Source organism: Mustela nigripes, chromosome 3 (genome assembly GCF_022355385.1).
Source record: "Mustela nigripes isolate SB6536 chromosome 3, MUSNIG.SB6536, whole genome shotgun sequence".
NCBI lineage: Eukaryota > Metazoa > Chordata > Mammalia > Carnivora > Mustelidae > Mustela > Mustela nigripes.
In genome coordinates this window covers 125,228,677-125,238,290 of record NC_081559.1, presented here as the reverse complement: position 1 = coordinate 125,238,290, position 9,614 = coordinate 125,228,677, and the positions used below count along the sequence as shown (strand labels likewise).

Genomic DNA, 9,614 nt, shown 5'->3' with positions numbered 1-9,614 from the left:
ATCAGATAAGGGACTAGTGTCCAGAATCTATAAAGAACTTAGCAAACTCAACACTCAAAGAACAAATAATCCAATCAAGAAATGGGCAGAGGACATGAACAGACATTTCTGCAAAGAAAACATCCATATGGCCAACAGACACATGAAAAAGTGCTCCATATCACTCGGCATCAGGGAAATACAAATCAAAACCACAATGAGATATCACCTAACACCTGTCAGAATGCCTGAAATTAAGAAGTCAGGAAATGACAGATGCTGGTAAGGATGCGGAGGAAGGGGAATCCTCCACTGTTGGTGGGAAAGCAAGCTGGTGCAGCCACTCTGGAAAACAGCATGGAGGTTCCTCAAAAAGTTGAAAATAGAGCTACCCCATGACCCAGAAATTGCACTACTGGGTATTTACCCTAAAGATAGAAAAGTAGTGATCCGAAGGGGCACGCGCATCCGAATGTTTATAGCAGCAATGTCCACAATAGCCAAACTATGGAAAAAAACTAGTTGTCCATCAACAGATGAATGGATAAAGAAGATGCGGTATATATACACAATGGAAAACTATGCAGTCATCAAAAGAAATGAAATCTTGCCATTTGTGATGACATGGATGGAACTAGAGGGTATCATGCTTAGCGAAATATCTCCCTGATATGAGGAAGTGGAGATACACCATGGGGGGTTAAGGGGGTAGAAGAAGACTAAATGAAACAAGATGGGATTAGGAGGGAGACAAACCATAAGTGACGCTTAATCTCACAAAACAAACTGAGGGCTGCTGGGGGTTGGGGGTTCGGGAGAGGGGGGTGGGGTTATGGACATTGGGGAGGGCAGGTGCTATGGTGAGTACTGTGAATTGTGTAAACCTGGCGATTCACAGACCTGTACTCCTGGGGATAAAAATATATTATATGTTTATTAAAAAAAAAAAAAAAGAACAAGACAGGACTTTAAATATCACCTTTTGTACCCAACATTGTGTTGGAGGTTCTAGGACATGTTAGTGAAGAGCAGAAAGAACAAAGAAAAGAAAGAGAGAAAAGGAGAGAGAGAATAAGGGGGAGGGAAGAGAGAAGAGGGGAAGAGAAGGAAGGTTGAAAGGAAGGTCATCCAGGTTTGAAAGAAAGAAGTAAAACAGTTTTTATTTTTTTATTTTCAGATGACATTATCTTGTATGTAGAGGATCCTAAGGAATCAACAAAAATTACTAAAACTAATAAATTAGTTTAATAAGATTACAGAATACGAGATCAATGTACCAAAATCAATTTCAAAATACCAGCAACAAACAATCCAAAAATGAAATTAAAATAGTATCATTCACAATAGTACCAAGAAGAATAAATATTTAGGGATAAATTGAACAAAAAGAAAAATACCTGTACACTGAAGACTACAAAAACATTATTCAGAGAATCTAAAAAGATATAAATAAGTAGAGAAGTATCCCATGTTTATGGATTGGAACAAATAGTAGATGTCAATTCTCCCCAAGTTGATCTACAGATTAAATAGAATCCTTACCAAATTTCCAGCAGAATTTTGGGAGAAATTGATAATATCATCCTAAAATTTATATGGAAATGAAAGGAACTAGAATTGCCAAGATTTTTTTTTTAGATTTTATTTATTTATTTGACAGAGAGAGAGAGAGATCACAAGTAGGCGAAGAGGCAGAAGAGAATGAGGGGAAAGCAGGCTCCCCGTTGAGCAGAGAGCTTGATGCGGGCCCAATCCCAGAACCTTGAGATCATGACCTGAACTGAAGGCAGAGGCTTTAAGCCATTGAGCAACCCAGGTGCCCAGCCAAGACATTTTTGAAAAATAAGAACAAAGAGCATATACCCTCTCTCTCTCTGCCTGCCTGTCTACTTGTGATCTCTGTCTGTCAAATAAAAAATAAAAAATCTTAAATAAAAAAGAACAAAGAGCATATACATTGCTAAACTTAAAAATTTATTATAAAGTCACAGAATCAATAGTGTGTGGAGTTTGCATAAAGACAAGTATGTAAATCAGTAAAGCAGAATTCAGAGTCTAGAAATAAATTGTTACACTAATAGTCATTAAAATTCTATAATTAAACATTTTTACTTTGAGATCATTGTAGATTCACATATAGTTGTGATTCATAATACAGAAAGATCTCATGTATTCTTTACTCAGTTTCCCCAAACGTAACATCTTGCAAAACTATAGTATAATAAAGCCAGGATACTGACATTGATATAGTCAAGACAGAGAACATTTCCATCACCGCAAAATTTCTCTTCTTTTATAGTCTCACACACTTCTCTTCTCTACTCTCATTCTTGACCAATGGTAATGACTAGTCTCTTCTCCATTTCTATAACTTTGTCATTTCTAAAATGGTATATAAATGAAATCATATGTATAACATTATGAAACTGAATTTTTTAGCTAGCATCATTTTCTGGAATTTCATCTAAGTTGTTGAGTGCATCGTAGCTTTTTCTTTTTTATACTATTGAATTTTTTCTTTTTCTTTTTATTGCTGAGTGGTATTCAAGGTATGTCTCTACTACAATTTGTGTAACCCAATCACCTGTTAAACGTGATTTTGGATGTGTGTAAATTTTGGATGTGTCCATTTCTTGGTTATTTACCAAAAGTTTGCTAAGAAGATTTGTATACAGTTTTTTTTTGTTTTATTTTGTTTTGTTTTTGTTTTTGAGAGAGAGAGAGAGAGAGAGAACCAGTTGGGGGGGAGAGACAGAGAGAGGAGAGAGAATCTTACGTAGGCTTCCATGCCCAGCACAGCCCCATGTAGGGTTTGATCTCCTGATCTTGAAATCATGACCTGAGCTGAAATTGAGTTGGATGCTTAACTGACTGTGCCACCCATGCGTCCCAGCATACAACTTTTTGAATGAACACAGTTTTCATTTCTCTGGGATAAATGCCCCAATTGCTGAATTTATAGAAACCAGCAAACTACTTTCTGGATTAGCTGTACTATTTTACAATCTCACTAGCTACATAAAGGTAATCCAGTTTTTCTGCATCTTTGCCAATATTTGGTATTATCACCATTTTTTTATTGTAGCCATTTAGAAAGGTATGTAATGACATTTCTTGATGGTTTTAATTTGGATTTTTCTACTGGTTCTTTTGATACATACTGTCTTAATTATTACAGCTGTATCCTAGGCCTTAATAATGGATAGTTACATTCCTCCCACTTCATTCTCCCCCCCCCCCCACCAAGGTTGTTCTAGTTATTCTTGTTCTAATCAATTGTTTTTTGAGAAATGTGTAAAGATATTTCAATGAGGAAAAAATAGTATTTTCAACAAATGGATCTCTGACAATTGGAGATCTCTCTCTCTCTCTCTCTGTATATATATATATATATATATATATATATATATATATATATCCATCCTTCCCCTGTTGCCTTCCCCTGGGTGGAGACCAGCTGCCACAGGGTTCCGTGCTGCACTGGCCCTAGTGCTGGCCTCTGACAGAGCGGACCCCTTCCCGCACATTCTGCAGGCCTACCTACTGGTCTGGTTTTGTAACAAAGTCCTACCAATGCTGATCAATTAAAAAAAAAGATTTTTTTTAATTAAAAAAAACACATATATATGCAAAAAAAGTGAACTTAGACACTTATCTCACATCACACACAAAAGTTCACTTAATTGGATCCTAGACCTAAATGGGAGATCAAAAACTATAATTCCAGGAGTAAATATATGAGGAAGTCTTTATGGCCTTGGGTTAGGCAAAGCTATCTTAGTTATATATCAAAGGCACAATCCATAAGCAAGAATGACGTCATCAACAGTAAAAGCTTTTGCTCTTTAAAAGGCCCCATTTTAGGGGTGCTTGGGTGGCTCAGTGGGTTAAAGCCTCTGCCTTCGGCTCAGGTCATGATCCCAGGGTCCTGGGACTGAGCCCCACATCAGGCTTTCTGCTCAGCAGGGAGCCTGCTTCCCTTCCTCTCTCTCTGCCTGCCTCTCTGCCTACTTGTGATCTCTGTCTGTCAAATAAATAAATAAATAAAAATCTTTAAAAAAAATAAAAGACCCCAGTTTAGACAGACTCTTCAAAAAATGGTTTTGGGAAAATTGGACAGCCACATGCAGAAGAATGAAACTAGACCATTTCTTTATACCATATACAAAAACAGACTCAAAATGGATGAAAGACCTAAATATGAGAGAGGAATCCATCAAAATTCTTGAGGATAACACAGACAACAATTTCTGTTACCTTGGCTGCAGAAACTTCTTGCTGGACACATCTCCAAAGGGAAACAAAAGCAAAATGAGCTATTGGGACTTCATCAAGATAAAAACTTTTACACAGCAAAGGAAACGGTCAACAAAACCAAAAGACAACCTACAGAATGGGAGAAGATATTTGCAAATGTCTTATTAGATAAAGGGCTAGTATCCAAAATCTATAAAGAACTTATCAAACTCCATACCCAAAAAACAAGTAATCTAATCAAGAAATGGGCAGAAAACATGAACAGACATTTCTCCAAAGAAGACATCCAAATGGCCAACATGAAAAAATGTTCAACATGTGAAAAAAATGCTCAACATCCCTCAGCATCAGGGAAATACAAATCCAAATCACAATGAGATAACCACCTCACACCAGTCAGAATGGCTAAAATTAACAAGTCAGGAAATGACAGATGTTGGTGAGGATGCAGAGAAAGGGAAACTCTCTTATAACATTGGTAGGAATGCAAACTGGTGAAGCCACTTTGGAAAACAGTATAAAGACTCCTCAAAAAGTTGAAAATAGAGCTACCCTAAAACCCAGCAGTTGAATTACTAGTTATATACACAAAGGCACAAATGTAGAGATCTGAAGGGGCACCTGCATCCCAGTGTTTATAGCAGCAATGTCCACAATAGGCAAACTATGGAAAGATCCCAGATGTCCACCAACAGATGAATGAATAAAGATGAAATACACACACACACACACACTGGAATACTACTCAGCATCAAAAAAGATAAAATATTGTCATTTTCATGATGTGGATGGAACTAGAGGGTATTGTGCTAAGCAAAATAATTCAATCAGAAAAAGACAATTATCATATGATCTTACATTTGTAATTTAAGAAACGAAACAGAGGATCATAGGGAAAAGAGAAAATAATAATACAAGATGAAATCAGAAAGGGAGACAAACCATGATCATAGGAAACAAACTGAGGGTTTCTGGAGGGGAGAGGGGTCGGGGGATGAGGGAACTGGATGATGGACATTAAGGACGGCACGTGATGTAATGAGCACTGGATGTTATAGAGGACTGATGAATCGCTGACCTCCACTTCTGAAACTAATAAGATATTATATGTTAATTAAATTTAATTTTAAAAAATTTCAAAAAATAACCCAGTTTAATAAGTAATCACCATTGTTTCACTCGACTTTTAGGAAAGCCTGACTTGGAGGAGGAAAAAGACCAAGTTATTTCTAGACTCTTCCTATATCTCTCCAAGAATAAGTAGACACAGAGTTCTCTGGAGTAATACTAGTTAACAAGCTGGAATATTGGAGCTAGATTGATACCAAAAGACATTTTTTCTTCTCTAAAGTGAACTTTCAAAGTTGGTATTTGTTATACAGCCCAGCATGTCCTAAAATAGCTCACAGTCAGTTGCTGAAATACTGAAGAATCATCATGCCATCATACTTCTCCAAATTGTGATATGTGAATGATTTAATATGAATGATTACATTTGCTTAAAGATCTCAAATTCTCTTATGATGAGCAACTAATATTCTTCAACTCAAATCACAATTGTTTGCAAATTAACTACATCGTACATCTATGTTTCATTTCCCTGCACAGTTATTGTGTAACTCTAAATGGAATGTGATGATTCTGTACTTGTATTAATTCAGAGCGTAGTTGTGGGATCATTAGTTTGGGTCTGAGACGGAATCATCAAAGTCTAGTCCTTAGCAAGAAATAAGGCAATTTTTGTCTTTTCTAAGCATCTTTTGTATTCTACTGGTGATAAAGTATATTCTGTTGGCAATAAATGATTACTCGACAGGACAAATGTCGTAATATTTTCTCTTTGTAAGCATGAAGTCCCAGTCTTTAAGACAGTTTAGTATACAGCAGCCTTCAACATTTCCACATGAGTGCTTATGTAATAATCAACTGAGCCCAATCACTTAAGGACAACTTTGTTGATGACCTTGTCAGAGACATTCTGTTTCTCACACAGGGTTGATGGACTCTTGGTCAGCACACAAGTGACAGAAAACACTTCTGTCTCAGTGAATTCACTTCTTTGATTCACAGAGTTCACATTAGAGATTGAGGTGCCAAAATTGATATTCAGTAGTATAGCAAATTATACTTCTGTGTCCCTGACTCATTTCTTCCCAAGGGGTTTTGAGTGGTCACCTGTGGTTTAATTTGCAGGAGATCCCTCATTAGAATGATACAGGGTGTTCCTATACTTGAATTTTTAGTCTGATTTCAATCTCCAAGTGCCAGTCTTTTCACTTTTGGCTGTAACCTAACTGATTAGTTTCACAATCTGCTGATTTTGGCAGATCATATTCATAGGAACCCTTTCCAAAGATGGAAGAGGCACATGAGGAAAGATAAGAATGAAGATAAAGCTATAAACCACACAGGTTCTCATGTCAGCTGTTCTTCATTGAAAACTACTCAAGCTCCACCTCTGCTAATCACCTCAGGTGATTGTGGGCAAGTCAGTTAATATCTCTAAGACTCAACTTTAAAATGGAAGTTGCTTGCTTTTTTCCCCTTTTAGTACAAAAAAAATACTATATGCAGAATGCTTAGCATAGGCCCTAGCAGATAGTAAATGATTAATAAATGTTGGGAGTTACTAGTATTAATTTTTTCATATTCTAAATCCATGACAACAAAGTTTTTTCCAGGCAAAACTTCACCAAACTTTAAAATAATAATAGCAGTGATAAAGAAGTGATACACTAATGCATTGAGCAGGAGATCCTATTTAACTTTATTTAAGATTTGCCTACATGATGCTACACCTCAAATTTTGGGAATTTTGTTAATGTACTGGTTGTGTGTATTTTAAAATTGGAGTGGCTACTGTAAAAACTGGCCCTGGGAATGTACAAAGTAAATTTTTCTCAAGTTCCAGTTTCTTAATTGGTAATGTTGGATTAATAGTGTCTGTCTGAAGATTATATCAACAAAAACATTAATGATAACGTCAGAAGACTAAACCTACCTCATGGCACACTTTTGGTGATAACCAAAAAGAGTAATAGCGTGAAAAGAAGGCGAGGATTCCAGTACTTCTAAGATTAAATTTAAGTACAAGTAGAACATCTTCCATGGCCATATCTAACTATCTATCATCTATCTAGATGTACTATAATATTATTTTTCTGCCTAGATAAATTTCCTTTTGTGAGGTACAATGAAGAAAATCTAATAATCTTTCTTGGTATTGTGCTGTTAAAGCCTTTTAATTATTAATGTGGATATACTTATGCCCATCATCTTGCTATTTTGTTCTTTGAAATTTTTCTCCCTAGTCTCATCTTCTTTTGGATTAATTCAGTGTTTGCAGGAATGGATTTTATTTCCTCTATTGATATTAGCTATATCTCTCTAATTTATTTATTTAAGATTTATTTATTTGAGAGAGAGAGGCAGAGGGAGAGGGAGGCAAGCAGACTCCCCATTGAGCAGGTAGCCCAACATGGGCTTGATCTCAGGATCTCAAGATCATGACCTGAGCTGAAATCCAGAGTCAGATGCTTAACTGACTGAGTCACCCAGATGCTCCTCTTTCTTTTATTTCTTTAAATGATTGCTTTAAGGTTTATAATAAGCATCATTAACTTATTAGCATCTAGCTTTGTGTTTTATGTTATATATAATGTGATATATTATAGTGCATTATACATTTTTTCCCATTGTCATACATTATGCTACTATATATTTTATATGTCCCACTATATTATTATTATTTAATTATTCAATTATCTTTTAGAGAAATTGAAAGAAAAGAAAATTAATTTGTACTTACCCACATATTTATCGTTTCCAGTGTTCTTCATTGTTTGTGTAGATCCTAAGTTCTTTTTGGTAGCAATTCCATTCTTGTAGTCCAACTCTGCTACATGGATAGTTGATGGATAGTTTCACTGAACATTTAGATCTAGATTAGTAGGGGTTTATTTTCAAAGCACTGTGAAGATATGATTTTATTGTCTTTTGACTTTTGTGATTTTTGAAGACAGGCCCTGTACATTCTTATTTTTCTTTTTCTTATGGAAACTATTTTTTTTTTTAATCTGAACACTTTCAAGATTTTGTCTTTGTCTTTTGCATTCAGTACGTTGACAACAATGTGCCTAGGTATGCTGTTCTTTGTCTTTAACCTGCTTGGATTTCCCTAGCTTCTTAGATCTGAGAGTTTATGGGTTTTTGTTCTTGTTTTCATTTTATTAAATATAGGTAATTTTTGACTCTTGTTTTCTTCAAGTATTTTTGTGCTCCATTTTCCTACTCTTGACTTTCTGGAACTCCAGCTGCATTTAGACTGCTTTATATTGCCCCACAGGTCATGCACTGACATTTACTTTTCCCGATCTTCTTATCTCCAATCCTCATGTTGTAAAAATTCCACTGATCTATCTTTAAGCTTAAGCCCTATTTATTTGCTGCTAATAACCTGCTGTTAAATCCACATAGTCAGTTTTTCATTTCAGACATTGTGTTTTTCAATTTTATAATTTGAATTCGATGTGTGTGTGTGTGTGTGTGTCCTTGCATTTGCCCTTCCATTCTGTGGTAACTTGTGCCTCGTTGAAGAGTTTGGGATGGGAAACTATAAGGATGACTGATAAAATGAACAACTAGTTACTCTTTATATAATCAATAAAACAATATAAATTCCTAAATTCCAACATTTGATATATGTAAGTGTTAATTTTAACATTTGTTCTAAACAAGACTTAAGTTTAGAAAATACGGTTTATAATTGGATCATAATAATTTAATGGCAAATAAAAGTGTGTATATTAAAATATGAGGTCTTTACTTATTCTATAGAAGAACAAAGTGTCTCAGAGTAAGTAGCCATGGTTGCCGTCCTCTCGTGAAGTCCTAACAATTAAATTTCTTCCCTTCACGTTGCTTCTGATTCTTAGTAATTATATCCTGGAGGAGAGAGGAGAATGGGCAATCGCTTACCCTTAGGAAAATCAGAGGAATTGAACTTCTAAGAATGAGGTCAGAAATTTTGGGAAGTAAACATATTTTAGTCTGCCCAAGTCCAATTCAGTCTGGACTGTGTTCTAAAGGAAGATTTAAGAGAGATGTTTCTCAGCTTTAGGACAAGAGAAAAAGAGTCATGTGAAGTCACCCAGGATGGAAAACTGAGGCTTGAACCTGTGGCCTCTGCCATGTTGCTCACTGGTGTGTTGCAGGGGGAAGTATACAACTCCTTTTGGTCATATTTGTCTATCCGTTTGATCTTTTTATAGTTTCCATTTCTCTGCTAATTTTCACCATCTGTACATTCATTCATCTTTCCCTACATCTGGATCATGACTGGCTCTCTCTCTTTGAATTTCTTTTTTCCTTTAATTATA

At 35.7% G+C, this 9,614-nt stretch overlaps 1 pseudogene; it reads right to left on the bottom strand.

Annotated features, from left to right (window-relative positions):
* LOC132014543 (heterogeneous nuclear ribonucleoprotein A1-like 3) overlaps window positions 1–9,614 on the bottom strand; it is a 58,695-nt pseudogene that overhangs the window by 27,712 nt on the left and 21,369 nt on the right.